The sequence below is a fragment of the Chenopodium album genome, chromosome 1, assembly GCF_948465745.1.
Source record: "Chenopodium album chromosome 1, dcCheAlbu1.1, whole genome shotgun sequence".
Taxonomy (NCBI): domain Eukaryota; kingdom Viridiplantae; phylum Streptophyta; class Magnoliopsida; order Caryophyllales; family Amaranthaceae; genus Chenopodium; species Chenopodium album.
The window spans coordinates 21,905,025-21,917,842 of NC_137834.1; the positions used below are offsets into that span (position 1 = coordinate 21,905,025).

Here is a 12,818-nt window from a genome sequence, read left to right on the forward strand (position 1 = left end):
GTTGAGCGGTGTTTAGGCCATGACGCGGTTTCTTGACATACCCTATGGGACGCCAATTCACTTCATCTGGTAGATCTTCCTTCACTTGGAATGTGGGTTCTTGAATGCTACGCATTAAGGATCCCTCTTCGATCGATGGTTGCTTAATATTGTCACTGCATTTGGCACTTGCACTTGATCTGGCGGAACACTCACCGTAGGCTCAGTTTCCACAACTTGCTTGTTTGATTCCACCTTCTCATCCGAAGCAAAGACCGACAGTGTAGAGGTCTCTTTCAATTGCATCAACTTTCTTCTGCCATTTGTCTACCTCATCTGAAAGGGATGAAACACAAGATACCTCCTCCAAGGAATCTTTTACAAGAGCTTGGGGCTTGTTAGAATAACTTTAAAACACATTAACACTAAAGCACTTCTCCTCTATCATGGGGCTTTTTAGGGTATTATTAAGATTAAAAATAATTTTATCGTCCCCTACTGATAGTGTTAATTTTCCTCTTCTCACATCAAAATTGCTCCTGCACTGTTAAGAAATGGTCTACCAAAAATAATTGGGGTTTGCATATCCTCATCCATATCAAGAACAACAAAATCAACAGGTATATAAAATTTTCCTACTCTAACAGGAACATCCTCTAGAACACCTAAGGGGTATTTAAAAGAACGGTCGGCCATTTGTAGAGTAATATTGGTAGCTTTTAATTTACCCATATTTAACTTGGAACATACAGATAATGGCATAACACTAACGCTAGCACCCAAATCACACAATGCATTATCAATCATTAGATTGCCAATATGACAAGGGATAGAAAAACTACTCGGATCTTTTAATTTAAGTGGAGATTTATTTTGAAGTACGGCACTACACTCTACATTGAAAGCTACTGTCTCTACCTCACTACTAGATCTTTTTCTTGTCAATATTTCCTTCATGAATTTTCCATATGCAGGAATTTGTATAATTAATTCAGTGAAAGGAACTGTTACCTACAAATCTTTTACCATCTCCAGAACCTTACCGAACTGCTTATCCAAATTTGTTTTCAAGTGATGATTGGGGAATGGAAGTTTGATAACTGGCTTTGGAGCGTTATTGCTCTTATTTGGAGTGGCCACCTTCCCTGGGGTTGTACCCTGCAATGTAAAATAAGATATATTAGTATTATTCTTTAGCCCTGCAAGACTATTTGCTACATTGTCAGGTTTAACGGAATCAAGATTAGCATTATTTATTATAATAGGTTCATCATCTCTAGGCATAGGGGGCCATTCATAGTTTGAACCACTCCTTAGAGTAATTGCATAGGCTTAATCCGTAGGCCTCGTCGGCTATGCTGGCAGGGTTCCCTGTTGACGGGCTTGTAGAGTAGCGGAAATTTACGCGATTTGATTATCTACAATTTTATTGTGTGCTAGGATCAAATCAATTTGGGAATCTCTACTCTCTATGTGCTTCTGCATATTAACCAGCATCGCTCTAATTTCTACCAAAGCATGGTGGGAAGATGAGGAGGGTTGTTGTGGTTGGTTCTTCTAGCCAGCATTGGGGTGGTAATATTTTTGTTGTTGATGTTGTGGCACCTGTGGTTCTTGTGGTGGTGGTGGATTTTAAACATTGGTACTCCGGTAGGAAAGGTATGGATGATTCCGTTACCCACGATTGTAGGTGTTGGAGTATGTATTATTCTTCCTATAAGCTTGAAAGGCGTTGACTTGCTCCATGGAACTCTTGCAATCTTGTTCCCAATGACCTAAAATTCCACAATTTTTACAAAAAGCCTCATTAGTGTTATTATTAATTGCAGAAACATTAGCTACATTTGCAATACTAAGATTATCTAATTTCTGACAGATAGAGGTTAATTGAGCTTGCAAAAAGGATACAAAATCAACATTATGCTTCCCCTTGTTAGCAAAGCCTCTAGGGTTCCCATATTTGGAATTATGTATCGCCATATCTTTGATAACTTGACCTACATCATCAACATTAAGATTTATAAACTTGCCACTAGTTGCAGAAACCAATATTATTCTAGATGAATTTCCAATCCAATTTTAAAAGGCTTGGATTAACTGCCATTGTGCCAAATTATGGTGCGGACATTCTCTTTGTAGGTCCTTGAACCTTTCCCAAGCCTCATGTAAAGTTTCATCGGCTTCTTGGGAAAAGTTATGAATTGCACTCCGTAGTACAACTGTTCTCTCTGCAGGATAATATTTTTTATAAAAATTCAAAACAAGAGTTTCCCAGTCAATTATACCAAGTGCAGTTCTATGTAAACCATTAAACCATAATTTGGCTTTTCTAGTTAAAGAAAAAGGGAAGAGAATCTCCCTGATTTGGTCTTGTGTGACCCCATCTTGCCTGATGGTATTACAGTACTGACAGTAGTCTGCAATATGAAGATTTGGGTCTTCACCCTTAGCTCCACTAAATTGCTTCCTTTTTATCATCGTTATAAAATGGGGTTTAATCTCAAGCTGTACCCCATCAAGAGCTGGAGTTGGAGTCAGGTGTGGAAAGTCTGTAAGATTTGGTTGTGAATAATCACTAAGCTTCTTTGGAGTCGTCATCTCTAATTCTAGATCTGAAGATACCTCTGAATTGTTAGAATCAGTTGGAGGATCTCGGTGATTGTTATTATCACTAGAATCCGCAAGAATTTGCTTGTAAAGATTCTTTTGTCTATGGAAGGATCGTTCGATCTCCGGATCGAATGGGATGTAACCTGATCTGGAACACCTGGGTATAAACAAAGAACTAAAAGCAAATATGAGACTTTCCTCAAAGAACTAACGTTCTCTGAGACAAAAAGAAATAACCTAGACTACAAAAATAATCAGAAATAAAAATAAAACCGTTTCCCCGGCAACGGCGCCAAATTTTGACAGGCTAAAGTCGTATCACCTAATCAAAAGTAATTCCTAAAACCACTAACTAAAATAGATAGGGAAACGAGTCTTTCTATTCCTAATTAATTAATATAATCTAGATTATAATGTAACCAAAATATTATAATCGAAGGAAACTAAACTACGAAGATTAAGAATAAGGAGAAAACAATGAATAAAAGGCCTAGGGCGTAAATTCACCAATAAATAATATTCCAGGGTAAAACATAATAATCAATCATCAATGCATAAATTAATCAGATCATAAAGGGCTTTCGCTACGTATTACAATCACATAATTAATTTACCGGCATTAAATCTCATCTCTCAAATCTCAACTTAACCATTTATAAATTAACCCGCCTATTGAAACTAGACCTAAACATCAATTCTCATTTCTCGAATCTCGAATCAATATTGTCAAACTCATGCATAAAAGATCTGCGCAAATCTAGTCACAGAGCATTAAATCAATCAATAGAAAATTAATCTAGCATTGACAATTAACAACAATAATTTACCCCTTCATATTATTTATGGATCCCAACAAACCCTAGAAATAGAACTACTCACACATAATTAAATCTAAACAAATCGAAGTAATAAAACAAGACATGATCAAAGGAATAAAATAAATAACTAAGATTAAGAGAAGAGAAATTGTCACCAACGTAATATGGAATTAAGAATAGAGTTAAGAACAAAGTATAAAAGAGAGAAACTAAATTAAAAGCTAAGTAGAGAGAGAAAATCTAAGAAGGAACTAAGAAGGAGTAAAGAGAATCTGCTAAACTCGCTTAACGGAAAAGTATTTATACAAGCAAGAATCCTAAACTAAAACAAACTTAAACGACGATAATCGTCTACTAATAATAACACGCGCCCGATCGGGCGAGGCACCGCCCGATCGGGCGCGCCTTTTCTCCATCAGGTTCATTTCTCGCGCCCGGCCGGGTGCGAGTTCTGGCGCCGAGTTACTTCCCTTGCCCGGCCGGGCGCGCCTTCGGGCACCAGCTTTTTTGGCCGGGCGACACTCTTGGGCCACTATTTGGACTTCGATTGAGCTTCAATTCTTCGGGCCAGTCTGGATTTCCACTTTGGGTCTTGAATACTCGGTCCAAATGCCACGGTAACACATATACCGAGCCCTTAATCACCGGTTCGATGGCTCTAACCAGCCTTGGGCTATAGAAACTGGTCGTGTTTCTCCAATGCTCGTAATTGCTCCATAATATCTCGGGAAAATAGTCCAAAAGTGCAAATCCCTATAAAAGTCAACCAAATCTACGAAAACACTAGAAAACACCAATTAGCAATAAAAGTGGCTCTAAAGAGCCAAAAACATTGCTAATTATGACCAAAGGACGGGGGTAAAATACAATATAAAATAGACATATCACAGTACAGGGACTGGAGCTAACAACGACAACAACTCCTCTTCATAACACCGCCTAGGGATCGTATAGGACCGCCAAGGGGTACCAGCTCTCTCTGACATGCTCACCAACCTCGCGCAATTGAACATATGACGCGGCGGAGGAGCAGGAACGACGAAAGTGTCCGAGGAATGCTGAATAGCAATCCTCTCTCCAAGATATGCAACCGCTCCATATGTCCCTAAGAAGTAGCAACGCTCAGCGGTATACTGTGCAGCTAACCAAGCCGATCCACTGTCGGTACTGCACGTCAGGCTCCTGCGAAGTAAGCCTGTAAGATATGAATTTACTAAAGGTAATACAAAAGTATTCAACTATAAAAAGAACCATACCGAGATGATTTGATCTCGGACATAAGAAGTAGAAATTCCAATACGGTGGCCTCCCCAACACGCCCTCACTAGAAACCTCCGCGGCGACGGTCTCGCAGGTGCAATTGAAGGAAAGTACTCGTAGAACCAGATCAACAAAAGACAAAAATATCATCAAGTGCTAACAAAAGCTTAGAGCTAAACTTTATGGAAGATAAGGTAAACCTCCACTACTCTCTAGAAGCCGGACAGAGCGACATTCCCCGTGAAGGACCGGTGTCGCCACGAGTCTCGTAACGCTTGAACAAAGTCAGCATAGGGCAAGTTGGCCCAGTCATAAGTCCCGATCAAGTGAAGATCACGAACCGCAGGTAGGTAGTAAAGCAGAACTCTACTACCCTTGTCAGGAGAAAACGTCCCTGACAGCAAGATAAGCACGAAAATGCGCGCCCGCTGCTCTCGGGTGATCGCATTATCCTCGAAGCCGCTGCCAGAGTCGAACGGCGAATGCCCTTGGCGCTGCACTGAGTCGACTCTACCTCAGCACGAGCTCGAACAACAATCGGACCCAACAGCTCCTCAACCTCTGGAGAGAAGACGTTGATCTCGTTGTCGAACGGCAGCGCAGCAGAACTAAACTCCAGTCCCTTAATGAAACTGAAGTCGGTCAGGGTGACCATCATCTCACCCCAAGGGAAGTGGAAAGTGTTGGTGGTGTCCTAAAAGAACTCCACTAGGGCACGAACAACGTGCTGACCCCCGCTAGAGGCAATCATGGCCTCCGAGGTCACAAATAGTGCAGTCAACCCGCAAGACTCCCAGAGAAGTCTCAACTCTCTATCAATGCCAATGTACATCTTGTATAGGTCGCCCAAGGTATCACAACCTAAGCCCTGGTAGCGCGTCCTACCAACCGTGATCCCACGTCGCACCCTTTTAAAAATATGGTGGAAGGGGGAGAAATACAGAGTCCACTCACACTACTCGAAATAGGCTAAATTGCGACGGACCTGTTTTTCCGTCGTAAAGGTGAATATTTTTGACGGAAAACGTTTCGTCACAATTTAGCGATGGAAAATTTTAATTACGATGCAATTTCCCTCGTAAATGTTTCGACGGAAATAAATTCCGTCGAATTAATAAACTTCCGACGGAATATTCCGTCGTTAAGTTATTTGCGACGGAATATTCCGTCGGAAGTTATTATTACGACGGAATTTATTTCCGTCGGAAGTTCTGTGTTAATTTTGTAAATTAAAATTCGTTGCTTGACCTAAAAAAAAGGGGGAAAGACGTAGAGAGAGAAAGAGAAGGAGAGAGAGGAGAGAGAGAAAGAGAAGGAGAGAGAGAAGTAGGGCGGCGCCTAACGTTTACGCCGGCGACGCCTGCCGTTGACGCACCCCCTCCGCCGAGAACGAAAGAGAGAAAGAAGGGTGAAAGAAAGAGAGAGGAGAAAGAGAACGAGAAAGAGAAAGATAAGGAGGAAGGGAGAGTTGTCGAGGAAGAAAGAACGGCCCTGGTGGTTTTCGGCGACGCCGCCGCGTCTAGGTAAGTGTGTGCAATTGGTAATTTTTTTTTTTAATTTTGCAAAAAAACCACCACCGGCTAACATTTAACCACCACAACGCAGCCTATGCGTCGCACCTCCGTCCCCTAGCCGTGACTGAACCACCTGGCCGTGGTTGTTTTCGGCGACGCCACACCTCCGTCCCCTGAAAATTCAGTAAGTTGCCTTTGCTTTCCCCCTTTTTTTTCAATTTAATTTTGTTTATTTATAAACCCTTAATTATTTTTTTTTTTAATTTTTTTGTAGGATTTGTACAATTTTGTTGGTTTAATTGTTAAAAAGAAGTGCAGATCTAAAGGTTAGTTACATTACAAACCCTAATATAATGTATGTGTGTATGTTACTTTGGTTATTAGATAGTGTGTTGGATTATAATTAGACTCTAGTCAATAACTTTTAGTTTGGTTAATTTAGTGACATTGGTCATCTCTTATAATTAATTAATTGCTCCCTTCTCTTTAAAAAAATAATATAATGTTAGTTTGGTTTTGGCCCTGTTTGGGAGAAAGCTGAAAGCTGAAAGCTGAAACTGATTGAGTTAGCTGATTTTGACTAGCTGATTTTATTAACTGATTTGACTAACTTATTGTATTAACTGATTATATAAAAGTGTTTGGTAAATAGCTGATAGCTTAAAGGTGATTGAGTATGTGAAATGACCAATAAGCTAATTGTGGGGTAGGTAGTTTAGATAGGATTTTAAATTAAATGAGGTTATAAGTGTAATTTCACAATAATTAATGAATAAGCTAATTGAAAAAGCTCCTAAAATGAGCTTTTTCAAAAATAACTTATTTAGTGGAATAAGCACTTTCAATAAGCTTAGTACCAAACACTTGTATTAGCTTGTTCGACTAGTCAATCAGCTAAAGTTAGTCAAATAAGCTAATATACCCCCAATAAGCTAACTACCAAACAGGGCCTTAATATAATGTAGTTCAGTTAAGTTTATGTTAATATAATGTGTTTTAGTTTAATTTATTTTAATATAAAGTATCTTAATTTAGTGTAGTTTTTTTAGAAATATGTTAGTTTAATTTAATATATAAAATGTTAGTTTGGTTTGTTTTAGTTTAATATGATATATTAGTTTACTTTGGTTTGGTTTGATTTGGTTTATATTAATAGTATGGTGTTATGATATGTTTCTCTTGTTTAGTTTAATCTTGATATATTTGTTTAATATTATGTATGTTAGTTAAGTATATATATTTTTAAATAAATCTTATAATTAATTAATTGCTCCCTTCTCTTAAAAAAAAATGTTAGTTTGGTTAAGTTTAGTTTAACATAATGTAGTTTAGTTAATTTTATGTTTATATAATGTGTTTTAGTTTAATTTATTTTAATATAAAGTATCTTAATTTAGTTTAGTTATTTTAGAAATATGTTAGTTTAATTTAATATATAAAACGGTAGTTTGGTTTGGTTTAGTTTAATATGATATATTAGTTTACTTTGGTTTGGTTGGATTTTTTTCTCTTGTTTAGTTTAATATTGATATATTTGTTTAATATTATTTCTGTTAGTTAAGTATATATATTTTTAAAAAAATTATTTGCATAATAATATACCTAGATACCCGTTCAAGGCATACACATTAGGAGTATGTCTTGAATAGTCCCCGGTTGGCACTGTCCTTGTACGTTTATTCTCACTTAGGTGGTGAATTTATTCCTTTGTTTTAATTCTAAGGAAGATCCTTGCTTGTCATTTCTCTACAATGTTCTCTAGGTACATATATAGGTGTTTCTAATCTCCTATATCGTGTACTTGGGGAACTGTAGGGAGATGCTGCCGGATTTTCCATAGAATTGAAATTCTGGCATACATTCACTAGTGAGATTGAACGTACAAGGATGGGTTAGGTTGGAGTGATAAGGACCCTTGGAAATCATTTCTCTTCTCATTTGCATTTCTTTAACAGTTTGATCTATAATGAATATATATTGTGCTTTATGACTAATGTGATTAATGGCATATGTGTTAGTTGTGTAGAACTTGTAATCATGAAACGAAAAGAACGTAGCTGGATGTACGAAAGGAAGGCTGGGAATTCTATTAATCTTGAGTTCTTGAAGGGGGTCGAAGAATTCTTTAAATATGTGCAAGATCATCCCGAGAGTAGCAACCCGAATGAAGTTAGGTGTCCATGTTTTAAATGCAAAAACAAACGTCTTTGGGATCCAGATACGGTTAAACTTCATTTGTATCGCATCGGTTTTTTACCTAATTACTATGAGTGGATTTTTCATGGGGAAGGGTTTCCATGAACTCGTAGAAGGCAGTCAAATGAATATCGTGAAATGGTTTTGGATGCCTTTGGTCAGTCTCAAGATCAAGGCCATTCCAAAGAGGCACCTGTTTCATTAGAGGAGGAGCCTAATGCACAAGCCAAGCCATTTTTTGATTTATTAAGGGCTTCTGAACAACCGTTATACGAAGGGAGTTCATTGTCTTTGTTAGAGATGGCTTCTAGAATCACTAGCCTAAAGTGTGAGTATAATTTTCCGCACAGATGTGTTGATGGATTTGCTTCTTTGGTTAATGAAGCGATTCCTAACAACAACCACATGGCCGAGACATTCTATGAGGTCAACAAAATTGTTAAGGGGTTAGAGCTGCCCCATGAAAAGATTCATGCATGCCCGAAAGGATGTATGTTGTTTTGGAAAGATGATGCTCAATTATCTACATGTAGGGTGTGTGGCAGCGACCGATATAAGAAGACTTCTAAAGGTAGCTTAGTGCCTTTGAATGTTCTATTTTATTTCCCTATCACACCTAGGTTGCAAAGGCTTTTTGCAACTAAAAACATTTCTGAGGAAATGACATGGCATGCTAAAAATCCTCGAGTTCAAGGCACAATGGCACACCCTAGCGATAGTGAAGCGTGGAAACACCTAGATAGTTGCTTTCTTGAGTTTGCCTTTGAACCTCGTAATGTTCGACTTGGCCTATGTACGGATGGATTTGATCCACATGGTAAGTTTGGGGGATAGTATTCATGTTGGCCTGTCATTTTGACCCCTTATAACTTGCCTCCGTCAATGTGTATGAAAAGACCGTTCATGTTTCTTTCGTCACCTGTTCCTGGTCATAAAACCCTAAGGTCAACTTGGATGTTTACATACAACCCCTCATACACGAGTTGAAACAGTTGTGGGAAGTTGGGGCAAATACTTACGATATTTCGAGAAAACAAAATTTCAATCTTCGAGCAGCCATCCTATGGACCGTTAGTGACTTCCCAGGTTATGGTATGTTATCTGGTTGGACCACAGCCGGTAAGAAGGCTTGTCCATATTGCATGGAGAAAAGCAAAGCATTTTGGCTCGAAAATGGTGGTAAGGTTTCTTGGTTTGATTGCCATCGTCAATTCCTTCCGACAAATCATCCTTTTCGAAATAGTAAAAATGCATTTTGTAAAAACAAAGTCGAAAAAGGTTCACCACCTCACATCATGTCAGGAGAGGAACTTTGGGAATGTGTGAAAAACCTCCCGAAAGCAACAGATGGCCCCGAGGCACTGAAACGTCTCAAGAATGCACAAAAAGGGTGGTTCAAGCAAAGCACTCTATGGGACCTTCCATATTGGAAACATCTGCTTGTTCGTCACAACTTAGCTGTCATGCACGTTGAAAAAAACTTTTTTGATCAGTTGATTCACACTATAATGGACGTGAAAAAGCTATCTTGTGACACGCCATCAGCTTGGAATGACATTGCTAAATACTGTAAACGGCCCCAGCTACATCTTCAAGAGGATGATAAAGGAAAAGAATTCATGCCAAAGGCTCCATTTGCTCTTGACAAGGCTCAGAGAAATGTTTTGTGTGAGTGGGTCAAACAGCTGCGGTTTCCTGATGGTTACGCTTCCAATTTGAGCCGATGCATTGATTTGCAATCAGATAAGTTACATGGAATGAAAAGTCATGATTGTCACGTGTTCATGGAGAGGTTGTTGCCCACTGCTTTGAGAGAATTGCTCCCTACCCATATATGGAATGCAATTAAAGAGATAAGCCAATTCTTTCGCGATTTATGTTGCTACACAATTACAGTTAGCGACATACAGCGATTGGAAAAAAAACATAGCTGAGATCCTGTGCAAGCTTGAGAAGGTTTTCCCCCCATCTTTCTTTAACTACATGGAGCATTTACCAATTCATTTGCCATATGAGGGCAAGTGATGTGGACCTGTTCAATATCAGTGGATGTATCCTTTTGAAAGGTAAATCAAAGGCCCTTTCTCAACTCTTACTTTCATCTCTTTCATTGCTTTTCGTTACTTATACTTCTACGGCTATATAAAAATAATTACAGGTTCCTCAATCACCTGAAACGAAAAATTGGTAATAAGGCTCGTGTTGAAGGTTCCATATGCAACGCTTATCTCACTGAAGAGATATCAAACTTCTGCTCCAATTACTTTCAGCCCTTAGTTGACACAAAAACACGAGATCTAGGTCGAAATGTCAATGCTGATGTGGAATCCCAGGCTGACAACGATGAAATCCCAGAGCTGTTCACGGTGGATAAGGGTCGTGTGTCAAATTTGGGTAAAACATGGTATTTAGATGACAAGGAACTCGAACGTGCTCATTTGTTTGTTTTAAGAAATACCGGCATTCTTGGTGAATACGAAAGGTATATATGTTTAGGATAAACTTTTGAAAATCCATAAAATTTAATATAATTGCTGCAATGAGTAACCATGTGTCATTAATCTATTAGGCAGTTTGAGGACTACATTCTTAGTACTCGAACTTATTTGCGTCGAGAAGATATCATGGAAAAATGCGAAAGTGAATTCCCTGATTGGTTTCATCACAAGGTGATAATATTTTTCGCACATTGCATATCGATTAACTTGTGATAATATAATATATTTCATTTCAATTAGTGTGACATTTGTATTCGTAACGGTTATAGGTGAGAGAACAGAAACCAAGTTTCGATGTGTTGCGAGCATTGTCTATGAGGCCTTTCAAGCGTGTTCGAACTTGGAACCAGATATTTGTCGGTGGCTTTAATTTCCACACACAGTCTTATGGTAAACATAAATCTACGATGAATTACGGGGTGTGTGTCTCAAGTGAGGACGGTGGAGAGTACTTTGGCATTTTAAACGACATAATTGAACTTGTCTACACCGGTCCCGAAAAAGAGTACAAGACTATTTTATTTAGTTGTAATTGGATGGATTGTGGTAAAGGAAAGGAATGAACATTCATGAACAATACAAGCTTGTCGAAGTAAATCATACTAAGAAGTATCCCAAGTATGATCCATTTGTCTTATCTTACCAAGTGTCTCAAGTGTATTATGCATCTTACCCTAGCCTTAAACGTGATCGGGTTCAATGGTGGGCTGTATTTAGAACTCAAGCAAGGTCGGTGATTGATGCTCCGGTGGATTTAGAGTTTTTGCAGGGTCCTTCACCACAAGTACATGCAACGCTTTGTCCACCAAATGACATTCCAGACTATGAACTTGATAGTGATGATGATGATGACGATGGCTTTGTTATCTCAAGCGATGAAGAAGAAGAAGAAAGCATTGGCTCCAGTGATAGTGACGAAGAAGAGAACATCGATGTATTTTTAGAAGACACTAGTGATAGTAATAATGATAGTGATAATGATAGTGGTAGTAGTGATAAGAGTAATGAAGAGGAGAATATGTAGTTACTCCTTTAACTATTGTCTTCGAATGTTTAGTTTTTAATGACTACTCGGACTTGTAATATTGCATTACATTTTTGGTCTCATTTTATTTTTTTAATGTCTTATGGATCTAATTTATGAATTTACAATGTGCTCTCATGGTACTAACAACTTTTTCAGGTGGTCATCATGGGAGGAGAAAATAAAGGAGAAACGTCCAAGAGGAGAAAGACTAAGGGGAAATCTCAGTTTGTACGTGTTGACGAGGATAAGTTAATGGAGGAAGAGGAGGCACATGATTTGGGGGCCTCTCAAGAAATCGTCAATCCGAGACAGATTCCTAGGCATGTACAAGGGCAACAGGAACAGGAGCTACAGGACCCGCATCCTAATGACTTGCTGGAGTTGGACCCTTCCACACTTTGGTGCGTATGTATTTGTAATGAAATATCCTTAAATTCGTAGTTACTTTGATAAAGTGAATTTGTATTACTTTAACCATGTTTTGTTCAATTTTTGTTGATTATCTACTTAAATTCTAGGTTTGATGATATCCCGGTGAAGAATGTGCTCTCCGACTCGTTAACCGGCTACTATGTTGAGCCATGGAGGAATTATGGAGAGGTTGATGAAGATTCGAGAGTGCACTTTTGGAACTTGTTTAGCGTATGATAACTTTAACTTAACATAATACATGTTTTATAAAGTATATTGATGGAGTTGTATTTTGTAATAAAGACATTTTCTTGATTTGCAGAAAAAATTCAAGTGGGCACCTGAGTTAAACAACCAAGTGAAGGACACTTTCGAATCTAAGTTTGCAAATCGCCTACGTGACACATTCTACAACATCACACACAGGCTGAATGGTGGCAGACCAAGATGGCTTAATAAGGATGTCCACGAACGCATGATGCAAATTGTTGCCACCGATCCAGAT

The 12,818-nt window shown here is 38.5% G+C and overlaps 1 non-coding gene across 1 annotated transcript; it reads left to right on the forward strand.

Moving 5' to 3' along the window:
• The first annotated feature begins 2,089 nt into the window (after positions 1 to 2,089).
• LOC145565886 (small nucleolar RNA R71) lies at positions 2,090 to 2,196 on the forward strand. The gene has a single exon (XR_014095250.1). It is a non-coding gene; the product is annotated as a small nucleolar RNA R71 (small nucleolar RNA).
• Positions 2,197 to 12,818: the final 10,622 nt, after the last annotated feature.